Consider the following 13,614-nt stretch of genomic DNA (forward strand, 5'->3'; position numbering starts at 1 on the left):
ACCTCCCTGTGATATTAAAGCACTGTGAGCAGGTTAAAAAACACACAATATACATGTAATAGCCTCATTGACATATATACATATTATTTGTGGATCAATAGTGTTTATATATTTGCTGTAGGTTGTGTTGCCGTGCTCACGCTGTTTACATTAGTCTTTTTCATCTTATTGCATCTAATTGTTTTGTAATTGGATTTTAATTGCACGTGTTGATGACGAGTAATCTCACCACTCCCCCCTTTTTGTTGCCTTACTTAAGGGAAACAAATTCAGTGGTGAGTTATCTGTGATAAAGAGCGGGGTACCGCTTGAAACGCGTCAGATTTGGGGTTTCCTGTGTACTGGATGCACAGGTGTGAACTATGCTTTTTAATCATTAGGTAAAATAAAGCTGGAAGTTTTGCTGGATCGATCCCTTTGTTTTTTTTTGGAGGTGCAATTAAACCTCCTCCCATTTAACCCCTGGACAGCAAGCTGCAACCAGACTGATGAGGAGCCAACAACCTCAAATATGTGCAAACAGGGAAAAGAAAAAATGTCGGTGCGCTAAGCTAGTCTCAGGCTCAAATAATACAAATGTATAATATGAGGCCTACCAAACAGTGTGCCAAAGCATAATTAAGCTCACCCGCCACGCTTTGGCCAATTCATATAACCAAAACCTCTCATTTATATTATGTTTATATATTTGTTGCCAACTTTATTAGGGTGAGAAGCGCAGACAGTATTTTTTTTTTTGTATACATTGTACAGCCAACACACTGTATTTGCAGCGCGCTCACACTGTTTGGTAGGCCTCATATTATACATTTGTATTATTTGAGCCTGAGACTAGCTTAGCGCACCGACATTTTTTCTTTTCCCTATATTGGTTGATGCCAGAGGAGGACCCTGCCAGCAACCAATAAAGTCGATCTTATGGACCCTTAACTCCTGGCGTGATCCTACGGGTTCCTGTCCCTTTTTAGCCCTGCTATGCCATGAAGACTTAAAGTAGGCTAGAGGCAGCGACTTGTATGGGGCGGAAGGGACCAGGGAGATTAGCTAGGAGATATTTACAAAGACAAACATGAAGAAATGAAGATTATTCGTGTTGTGCTTCTTTGTCTTCATGTACGTTTACCCGCTGCCATATACAACATTCATGTTCGTTTTCATGTTGTCCCAAATACGAATGTACAAGTCTAGCCTTTGCTGTGTTTGTTTTTGGTCAACGAATTTACCTTCGGTTTGGACAAAATTCAGAGTGTTTTTTTATCATTGGAAAACAACATTTGGATATTTACAAATATTTTCAATGGGGGAGGTCCCTGTTACCTTCTGGACTCACATTTCACCGAAGCAGCATCCAAGGGATAGGAATAGATCCAGACTAGATTTTGGGCCAGCAACAACAGCACTACACCAATGGATAGACACATCCAGCCACATGGTACCTATCTTGTCTGTCAATGGTTTTTTTTTGCAGCTTCAATAGTCTAAAACCTTATTCAGTCCCTGGTCTGGTTGCCTTACCACTTATACTGGAAGGCTCTTCCACCTGTCTACTGCTTTATCAAAACGGACAGATGTATGTCATTGAGTAGCCGATCCCTACTGATTCTCAGAGAGCATAATATCAGAACATTACTAAGGAAAAACACACTTAGGAAGCAAGAGTTTATTTAGCATTGTATAATCTTCCATCTGCCTGATATTCATAACACTGGCCATCAAATGTTTAAAAAGAACCGTGTGCTTACAGTCAGGAAATCCCCGTAACTGGAACGGTGCATGTGAACGTGTGAAATCAGTCTGAAAATGGGTGGAAAAAGACAATACGATGATAAGGAATCTCTAACGTTAATCAAACAAAGAGAACAGAGGAAGCAACTATGGGGAAGCAGTTTAAACATAAATTTTAACATAAATTCATTAATAAAAATCTGCTGACACAGCACAGACCTCCTTTTGGGTTTATCATGGGTGGTAGTAGTAATGGCCTTAAATATAAGTATTATTTTATCATCTAATTAATCTTAATATGCTGGAGGTGAGGAGCAGGATTGAAGGAGATTTGCTCCTTGGGGAGGGTTGAATGTCATTGCTCTGGGGCAGGGCCGGCCTTTGGGGTGTGCGACCTGTGCGACCGCACAGGGCGCCACACTCCAGGGGGCGCCGCCGCGGGGTCCGCCGCCGCGGAGTCCGAAGCCGCCGCGGGGTCCGAAGCTGCCGCCGCGGGGTCCGAAGCCGCCGCCGCGGGGTCCGAAGTCGCCGCCGCCGCGGGGTCCGCTGCCGCCCCCTTTGCACCTAAATTAAAACATCGGGGGGTTTTTTGTTTTGTTTTTTTTAACTTTATTTAATATCCTCCATGTTAAATAAAGTTTTTTTTAACTTTATTTAACATGGAGGATGTTAACCCCTTAACGTCCATTGCCGGGTCAGGCACGTCATGCAAAACGGTCACTTAACGACCTATGACGTGCCTGACACGTCATCAGACTTAAACAAGCTTAGAAAGTGATCAATGATCACTTTCTAAGCTTAAATGGTGTCGCTGGAATGCCTCGATCAGGAGGCATCCAGCGACACCAAACACTTACCTCTTGATGGACTGTGACCGCTCCGGAGAGCGGTCACAGCCGCAGCTGCACGCAGTCTTCACCATCCGCAAGATGGCGGCGGCCCGGGAAAAAAAATAATAAAGTTGAAAAAGTTCGCTAGACGGTCTCCTGACCTTCTAGAGAACTCTGGCTCCACTTGCTGGTTGAATACAGGTACTGCATTCAACCATACAAGTCAATGGAGGCCAGCTTTCTAATCACTATGTGATTAGTAAAATATTTAAAAAAAAAATAAAAAAATTAAAAAAAAAAAAAGAAAAAAAGAAAAAGCTTAAAAAAAACATGGTAACATTTAAAAATTATTATGCTTTAGAGGAACTATCCAGTTCCAGCAAAATGTAAAAAAAAAGTCCAAAAAGAGTAAAATAAATAAAATTAAAAAATAAAGTTTATTATTATGAGCAAGTGCTAAAATTAGCGCTGTATCTTCCCAAAAATCCTGACGTGGAAAAATTTAAATAAAAGCATTTCAAATACCCAAGGGGTGTCTAATTTAAAAAAATGAATGGTTTGATGGGGTAAATTGGAGTGGCCGGGCTCAAAGATAGGGCATAGGCACAGACCGACCGAAATGGGGGGGGAAAAAAAGCGCACTTCCAAAATGTGGCATTTTAACCTCAAACACCAGACAAACCCATACATGTGGGGTATGACTGAACTCGGGAGATGTTCCTGAACACATATTAGGGTGTTGTTTGATAGTGACGTATACCTGGAGCTATAAATTTATACCCAAAATACAATTTGTGTGAAAAAAAAATAAAAAAAAAATACTACCACAAAGTGTGGCAAAGGCTGGTGGTAGAATCTGATGCATGGAAAGGGTTAAATACTACCATTTTAAGTACCTTGGGGTGTCTAGTTTTCAAAAATATATGGTTTTATGAGGTAAATTGTAGTGGCCAGGCTCAAAGATAGGACATAGGCACAGACTAACCAAAATAGGGGGAAAAAAGCGCACTTCCCAAATGTGGCCTTTTAACCCCAAACAGCAGTCAAACCCATGCATGGGTGGTATCACTGTACTCGAGAGATGTTATTGAACACATATTAGGGTGTTGTTTGATAGTGACGTATACCTGGAGCTATAAATGTATACCCAAAGTACAATTTGTGTAAAAAAAAATACCAAAAAAATACTAACACAAAGTGTGGCAAAGGCTGGTGGTAGAATCTCATGCATGGAAAGGGTTAAAATACTAGCATTTGAAATACCTTGGGGTGTCTAGTTTTCAAAAATATATGATTTGATGGGGTAAATTGCATTGGCCGGCTTCAAAGATACCCGAAATGGCACATGGGGGGAAGAATTACCAGATTTGGAAAAAATGGCTTTGAAATAGCAAAACGCTACCTGTACTTAATGCTCCATAACGTGCAGAAAAAAGCAAAAAAACATAAAAACATTGGGTATTTCTAAACTCAGGACAAATAGTAGAATATATTTAGTAGGGTTTTTCATTAGCTTTTTTGGATGAGTAAAAGATTTTGGGGGTAAAAGTCAGAAAATGTGGGTTTTTTTTACATTTTTCATCATATTTTATTACTTTTTTTATGGGAAATTAGATAATATGATTAAAACAATGGTATCTGAAGAAAGCCCTTCTTGTCCTGAAAAAAACAACATATAATTTGTGTGGGTTCACTAAATGAGTGAAGAGAAAATTACATCTAAACACGAACACCGCAAAAGTATTAAAACAGCCTCGGTCCCAATGGTACAAAAGGTAAAACACAGCCTGGTCCTTAAGGGGTTAAATAAAGTTAAAACAAAGAAAAAAAACAAACCAATGTTTTCATTTATGTCCCGCAAAGGGGCGCCGAGAGGTCGCTTGTGAAGTTTTCAGCAACCGCTCGGCGCCCCTCACTCTCCGTGACTCCATCGCGGTGCCGCACCACGGGAAGACGGACGCCTCCCGCTCCCACCGCTGGACTCAACAAGGTTAGTAAGGGGAAGGGGCAGAGGTGGTAGATAGTGATACATGGGGATAGATAGTGAGAAAGGGGAGTTTTGTTACAAGTTTATTCCGTTCTTTTTTTGGGATGGGGGGGCGCCAGAGGAGTAGTCCGCACAGGGCGCCAGAACAACTAAGGCCGCCTCTGCTCTGGGGTGTCTATTTTGCTCTATTGCTCTATTTGGTGATAGGAGACATCAAAGAGAAAATTATATTATATTAAAAAATTATAGAAAATTATATTAATATCTCAGTATTATGAGCAGTCTTAGTAAAACCTCTAAACTTCCTAAAACAAAAATGTCTATCTAAGGCCATTTGAGATGCTGTCTCCATGAGAAAGAAAACAGAGACCCAAAGTAAACAGGACTGACTCTAATCTTTATTTAACTCGCCTTCCAATCCTAAGGAATTGCTAAATGTAATATTTTTAAGCTGTAACTCTTGAATCATCGTTTTAACCTGTAGGTTAAGCAAACAAACTTCACAGCTAGTGTGAGAACATTTTTAGCATTAAAGAAACCTAAATCCGCAAAGCCTGTTATATAATCCAAAAAAAAGAGAGAAAAACCCCACAGTTCCAAACATGGCAACGGTATATTGAAAATGAAGAGTTTTTTAAAAAAAATAAGAACGGAAATATCACTCTCGCTGATACAAAATTAAACTTTGAATATCTGATGTAATTAAATATAAACTAATACAGTTACTCTCTGGGTTTGACCCAGATTCTCGTGGTGAAGAACAGCTTCCCCAGGTCTCTGGGGCAGTTTTGTTCCTTCTCCAGGCAGATGGGTGTCATGTGGCCATACCCATTCCCCACCCATATCTGGCCTACTCCCTGCCCCCTTTCCTCTCCTCCCGACCCATATCCTTCCCACTAAAGGAATTCCCGGGCTAGCCCAGAGCATCGGGATTCCCACCCTGGGAAGATCCCGGATTTGGTCAGAGGCTATCAGTGTGACGGATCGTCCTGTGCCCCAGACTGGACACATCCGCCCGTCAGCTCCTTCCCTCTCCCAGTAAGCGGACGCGCTGCGGCTGTCCGAAGAAAGCAGTCACAGACCAGCACTTCCCTCAATCATGAGACAGGACTTCATGCTTTGAGGTTAAAAACAGAACTCTCTTTATTACAAACACACAGAATTTATATACAATCTCCATTCACTGTGCACCGAACCCAACCCCCAATCCTTTCAGCCACATCCCATCACAAATCCCATCAACCACATCCCCTCACAAATCCCATCGGTATACAGGGGATGTATCAGGTGAGGGGATTACGTGATACAATGGGTTCCCCACCTGTGTTATCCCCCCTGTAGTGCGGGGGCCGTCTGGGCAGACAGGGCTGTGCTGGCTGATTAAGAGCCCCAGCCAGATTATAGGATCGTCTCTTTGAAGGCCGGAGCTGCAGCCACATTCAAACAGGGTACAAATAAATATAATAATAATAATAACAGTGAAGATCAGACATGGTTCTTCATGTATGTAGGTAGTGTGTATCGTGCATTGTAAACCCAAAACCAGTTTAACCCACCAAATAACGACACGGAGACCGACATTGGATAAAGCAGGCCACAGCACAATTTTATTATAAAACCATAAAACACTGTGTTGGCCCAAAACACCATAAACCAATAAGAATAATATACAATAACCGATAAATAATAAATACAAATATACAAATATACATAACACATTACCGTAACATATTCAAAACATAACCAACACAGGAACCGAATTAACCCCGTCCTTGCCGGCCTCTCACACTGCACAATCCAGACCACAGGTACTCACCTCCCCCCTCGTCCAAACAAAATTGACAGCTACCTTTCGCTGCCCCACCACCAATGCTAACCACCAGCCGTCCAACAAGCTCGGTGGGCACGTCCAATAAAACACCAGAGGTTAGGGGAGGATTGAGCCTTCCATTACACCAGCATCCAAACTCCATCACTTACCAAAACCAGACCGGCAAGGACACACAAACCGCCAGCTGTGACAAAAGAAAGAAAGGTAGTACACAAGAAATAGGGAGGGAGGGTGGGAAGCAGGTAAGACTGTTGGCCGTGCCTGTAAAAAAGGACAGTGACCGGGGTCACCCAGAGGGCACCTTATATCACCTAGGGTCTCCCACCCCTCAATTAACATACCCCAATCAAAACACGGACATGCCCTGAGCATGCACTAACCCACACACATACATGCTCCCTGTCCATTTAGCTACGCTGATTCCCAGGGGCCTCAATCAGCATTGAACAAGGCAAAATGAAACAATTGTCAAATATTCAAATTCAAATATAGCCTGCTTTCCTCTTTAACAGACGTCTCTCCCATACTATGAAATATGGAAAGGAGTTAAGATGGTTGGTTCCTGGGGTGCAGATATCGAATATGTAGTTGGCACGGAAAGGGTTCATACTCACACAACGTAGGGTGTGTTTATATTTTTGAAACTGTCTCCAACTCCTTAAATACTTTAAGCATGAGTGTTCCTACAAGATCTGGACCTGGAACCCAAGGATGGGATGGCAAGAGGAACGTTGAGACTCTAATCTGAAGAATTTGGTCTGTGACTTGTTTTTTTTAATGCTATTTTTGGCACAGGTTTTTACAGCAAAATACACATAAAAAGGGGTTATTTTATTGTGCAAAACAATTCTGCGTGTTTTTACTTGTGTGCCCTGATCTGTAGAATGTAAGATTTGGAAAAAACGTCAGATTTTCTTTAAAGGTCATTTACTCGGGACCAAGAAGGCGTTTCTGAGATGACCTTTATCGACAATTATTCGTGAGTGAGACATATAGAAAAAAAGAGGAAGAATGCGTTTAATGTATACGATTTATTTAGAAACCTAATTTCCTTCTGTTTCGATACACATTATTGTGGCGTTTGGGGCTGTAGAACCCTGTGATACCCTCATACCCAGCAAACACTCCGAGCTCCTAGAAAAGAAGGGGAGAAAAGAGGACAGAGGAAACAAAGAGGGACTTACCCTCCTAAACAGGGATAGTTAGTGTATAACCCTGCATGCAGATTCCATTGTGAGTTGTTAGATTCATAACTAAAATGGATCTTGTAAAGTATTGATTAAATATATACCTATAATTCTTAGGCAAATAGTAGCTCTTTCAAGGGTGAGGACCAAGTTAAGCCTGGATTTTGGGGGGGGTTTTAGACTTTGCATGGTGTGCCTGTATGGTGTTAACCTAGGCCAAAGTGCAGAGATACCCTAAATGCCCTACGATGAAGGGCATCTTCTACTACAAGGAGCGTGCCTTCTGTCCCCCGTCGGTATGCTGGAAGAGATCCAAAATCACTAGGAACATACTGTCACCTAGAGGATCCTCCACCTCCTCCCCAAAAAGATGCTGCCAACACTCTAATTATTTCTGGTCAGCCCCTGGAGACGTCCGTGGAATATAAAAAACACATTTTGGAGACGGGACAATAGCATAAAAATATGTAACTCTATTCATCAGTTTTATTCTCAGATTTATTTTTTTTTGGAATGTTCTTATAAAACAATGCAAAAAATTCCTGGGGATCTTCTAATTTTATACCTTGATGGGTCAGATAAGGTTTTCGATTGTGTTGGCTTACCAGATGCTGTCGAATCGCTTCTAAGAACACCACGAGATCATTTCTTCCTGGTCGGTGATCGTTCCCACCAAGGTCATGCCTGAATGAAATATAATATAGGATAAACACACTTTAAAAACTCCATATAATAAAATGGTTAAAATAAAATCACTTTGGTTGTCATTCAGAACATATGGGATATCAACTGAGTACTCGCAATATAAATAAATAGATCAATAAGCCTTGAAGTTTTGTCGAAATGTTGGGCTTATCTGACGTGTCCCCCTTTTTTTTACTCAAGTGTACAATACACTTTAAAAGAGGATTACACACATTTTGGGGGGTGGAAATGTACCCATGACAAATAAAAAAAAAAAAAATGGAAAAGTAACAGCTAAAAATTTGGGAGGAACTAAGATGTGTGATGCCAAAAAGAGCTGGAAAAAAAGAGCTTCTCGCCAGCACATTGTGGCCACCAACCTATGCCCTTAACCTATATGTCTGCTTTATAATTAGATATTTCACCCCTTGATACCTATGATAGGTGCTGCGTACAGCAAACATTGAAGTCCACGGGGCTCAGAATGGGCCCTTGACTGGGTAGGGGTTAATGGAGGGTTTTTTAAGGGGTGGGTGCCACTAGGTTAGCCGCCATTTTGTTGTCACCTTACCACTTGTCGTTTGTCCCACCCTCCCTTGTTTTTGTAATGAGTGTTCCTGGATTGTGTGTTTTGTCACGTTTGTGTGGAAGCTTACTAGGTATCTAGGGGGTTAATGCTGCTGGGGGAGCATTTGGTGGTACTCGTGGTGGGAGGTTTCCTGGCAGGTGAAGCTGGGAACCTCAGGTCTGGGTTTGGGCATCCCAGTATGGCCGTCCCTGTGTAGTATCTGGATAACCTGGTAAGCTTGGGGTGGTTTTTTGTTACATTAAATAGTGTGTATGTTGGAAGGGGGCCCTGTGGTTTCTAGTTCCACTCTGCCTTAAATTTCCAGGCTCACCTCGACATCGACAGTCCGGCCCTGTCTGGAGTTATAATGTCCACTGGTATTTCAGCAATCAGGCCATGGGTTCCGCATTAAGGTGCAACGCTGCTCGCAGGTGATCTGATAAAGACATGACCCCCTGATATAAAACAGCACATTCTTAAAAATAAAATACTTTTCCTATTGTTTGTCACTAGGCGGCACTCTAGGATTTTTTTAGCGCTGTAACAGGTGTCATTTTCCTTTTTTTACATGTAATGTTCAAAGAGAGGAAAGTTAGGTTTTATTTTGGTTTCTAGTTCAAAATAAAATATTTCAGAAAAATATTCAGCCTCTAGTTTACAAACTTTTCAGCACAAAGGCAGTTTATCCTTTATTTGGACTGTATACAATGATAAGTACCCCCAGCGCTGTATGCAGTAATAACCCCCAGCGCTGTATACAGTAATAACCCCCAGAGCTGTATACATTAATATAGCCCCAGTACTGTATACAGTAATATAACCCCCAGCGCTGTATGCAGTAATAACTCCCAGTGCTGTATACAGTAATATAACCCCAGCACTGTATACAGTATTATAACCCCCAGCGCTGTATACAGTAATATAACCCCCCAGCACTGTATACAGTAATATACCCTCAGCTCTGTATACAGTAATATAACCCCCCAGCACTGTATACAGTAATATACCCTCAGCTCTGTATACAGTGATATAACCTCCCAGCGCTGTATACAGTAATATAACCCCCAGCGCTGTATACAGTAATAACCCCCAGAGCTGTATCCATTAATATAGCCCCAGTGCTGTATACAGTAATAACCCCCAGCACTGTATACAGTAATATAACCCCAGCGCTGTATACAGTAATATAACCCCCAGCCCTGTATACAGTAATGTACCCTCAGCGCTGTATACTGTAGTAACCCCCAGCGTTGTATACAGTAATAACCCCCAGTGCTGTACACAGAGACTAGCTGTGCGATTTAGAGTCGTTATGATATGATAAAGAATACGGGAAATTGTCTAGTAGATTGAGGCTCAGAGCAAGAACTCATACAAACGGCTAATATGCAGCTGCCTGAAAACATTATATTATGGGGGGGAAACTAGAACTAGTTTAAAAGAGAAAATGACGCAATATTTTTGAAAACATATTTGTCATCTGTAACTAGCGATAAAAAAGAGAAGGTTCCACAAACTGTAGTTTAGAAGAGATAAAGCACTGCTTTCCAAACAACATATTATTGTTATCATTATATGTAACTGTATCATGTTCCTCTTTCAGTCATGGTCCACAGAGTCTTTAAGTATTTTAGAGAGTTACGTATTTCATAAGAGACCACAAGAGACACACCTAACAGTGTAAGTCATTCTGCAGCAAGGAGTGAAACAACACCCAAGACAGATTGGTCACCTTTTGCAGGCCTATCAGACAAACCCAGTATAAATCATTAATCAGTAATTCCATGCTATGAACTTCTTCTGACTTCTCATTAGGACGTAATAGTACGTCCTAACAACATAAAGGGGTTAAAATTGTCATGATATCCACCCGTCTTCACTTGTCTATTCTTTATCCTTTTCGAAAAACAGGCCCCTGGGACATGGTTGTCTTAAAAGTTTAGATCAATATTTCATCAGGTCGTTGTCAACCCAACTGGGGCAAGAAAACCAACATCATAAACATGGCAAAGAAATTCTATGCTCACGAAATAAGTCCTAGCAGACCCGGACTGGCCATCTGGCACACTAGGCAGATGGCTTTTAATACTTACCAAAACTGATGTACCAACAGCAGAACAGGTCTTGTAGTATGTGGTTGATGACCAGATACATGCACATTATTTGACGGCCACTGACCTTAAAGTGCCTTGGCTACCTAGTCATCCTCACACCGGTGGTCCTGGGTCCTGGTATTATAGATCTGTTATTTTTCCCTGCCTATGTCTATTTAAGTGGGTTGAACACTTTTGCCCAACTATGAAAAAGTGGGTAAAGTTGCGGTGCCCACTGCTCATGAGACATCATGAGAAATGTATTTCCTCAAAGACTGCGACCCATGCATGATCATTCTTTCTGGGACCACAGCAGACTACGGCGGACAATGAGATGGAGGACAAAGGACATGGTGGACAAAAGGAGACATTCGGCCAACCAAGCAAATGCCCAGTAGACCAGTGCCCAAAGGCGTTGCTCAGTTTTCTTCATGGACGCTCGTTCTTCAGTTTCAGTCCTTTAGAAGGTTTCTCGCAGGACTTGGAATTCCTTCTAAATTGGACGTCACTAGAAAAAACTTTCATTCTTTACTACTAAACACAGATTTCCCTTTATTAGTGCATTGGTTTGATGTTACAAAATAGGAATGGGATACTGCTCTTTAGACATCTTAGTGTATCAGCTTATATGTTCTAAGCAGTCTCGCTGGGAAATAAGGACCTTGGTCCCGCACATTAATAATTAATTCCTGGAGAGCAAACTACAAGTAGAAGCATTTAAAATGTACCGAGAAAAGCAGAAAAAGTATAGTCTGCAGCAGAACCAGGCCATAAAACCCCCAAGCGATGGGTTACATAGTAAGGCATTAACAAAAAGATGATCTTCACTTGCAGGCTTGTATCTCTGTTCTTAAACTCGGTGACACGTGGAGCTGGGACAAGATACATTGACTGACTGCGTTTTCATGGACCTAAAGGCCAGAAAATCCAGTATAAACAACTACTGGGAAAATGAAATATAATGAAGATAGGAACCACTTTCTGATGTTGTGGGCCGCAGGTTGGACACCACTGCCATAAAGCTTTATACTCATACCTAGGAACTTTCTAAATGAGCTGGCCCAGAGACCCCTGAAATAGTAACCTTTTAATAGCCTGTCATGAAGGTTCTGTGTAGTGACTCCCCAAATGTATTAATGAAATGGCTCTAATATTGGCCCTCATGGAAACCTTGACTTGTCATTATTTAAAGATACACTTAATTGAGTCACCTGCATTTAAGCAGGGGTTACTATCATAACATACTGTGGCAAAGACACCAACTGGGAGTCCTATATATGATCACAGAGGGGAGGAGAATGAGAAGAAGTAAGCTGCAGACTGTGTGACCCTCAGAATATGCCCCTTCACCCTAAGTTTGGGGCAAAAACCCTGAGATATTCTTTGCATAGGTGTCGCCAGTTGCCAGGGCCGTGCAGAGGCGATTGCACAGGGTACATGGCACCCAAGCAGCAGTAAAAGGACGACAGTGATTGAACGTTCATAAAAAGGTTTTCATCAAATGCTTGGCGCCTTTTGTCTCCTCCACAAAAATGGCAGGAAATGTACCATTTATAAAAAAAAATACTTTTTTTAGATATATAGACATTCATTCTCAAATTTATGTATACGTAGACATAGACATTCATGCTCACATACACTTATGCACAGACATCAATGCTCACTCACTTACTGTATACATAGGCATTCATACAGTTATACAGAGACATTCATGCTCATGTACAGCAATGGATCGCATGTAACACATACGTGAGAAATAAATACATTTTTGCTTATGGTGTAGAAAAAATAAATTGGTTTCTTTTACCTTAATTTTAAGTGAAAGGGTTTTCCATCACCTTTACCCACCATAACTTATGTAATGGTATTTCTCGTGCTACCCAAAGCCTCAATTATTAAGCCGGTATCACAACCTCATACTGACAAGTCCCATTAATGATGAAACAGCTGTCCATGAGCGGTGATCTAGCTACTGCACCTCTTACCCGAGTTTTGTCAAAGGCTGTTTTGTACAGCGGGCAATTACTTTCAAGGGATCCATGTATAAAGTGGATATAGAGGCAGAAGGTGATTATTTCGACCTTATTTACATGCTCCTACCCAGAATCCCTTGTGGTTGTGGCAGCACCATGAGATTTCTGAGAGAAAAACAAGCCTTCTGGCTTGTCTGGTGTCTGTAGTTGAGTGTTTAATAATTACTTCTACTACCCCCTTAATTTTAAGTGGAAGGGTTTTCCATCACCTTTACCCACCATAACTTATGTAATGCTACTTTTTACCAGTAAATCAATGTGTTCATATTTCCGTCTGTTATTGTCATGATGTGCCTGTGGTCTAAATAGATTCTCCGTGACACTGCTTCACTGCTTCATTCGCTTTCATGGTCGAACTGTGAAAACCACATAGCCGGGCACGAACCTCGTACTAGCTGGTGACTGTTACAAATGTTTTCACTCAAACCATTCTAGCCAGAAAATCTCTTTGGTCATGCATATTTGAAATGTGTAGAATATTATTGCACGTAGCAGTGGTTTGTAACATTTGTCATTTTCATAAACGTATATTCTGAGCATAAAGCACAGAAATAGAGATAGCTGCTGGCATCAGCGGCTTCCTGTTCTAATATCCTGTGTTAGGTTATAATTAGACACAGGTGTAGGTTTAAGTTGCAATTGAGATCTTAATTTATCGATTGTACAGATAATGATT

The sequence above is a fragment of the Sceloporus occidentalis genome, unplaced genomic scaffold (genome assembly GCF_023333645.1).
Source record: "Sceloporus occidentalis isolate IW3139 unplaced genomic scaffold, rSceOcc1.0.p SCAF_132, whole genome shotgun sequence".
NCBI lineage: Eukaryota > Metazoa > Chordata > Lepidosauria > Squamata > Phrynosomatidae > Sceloporus > Sceloporus occidentalis.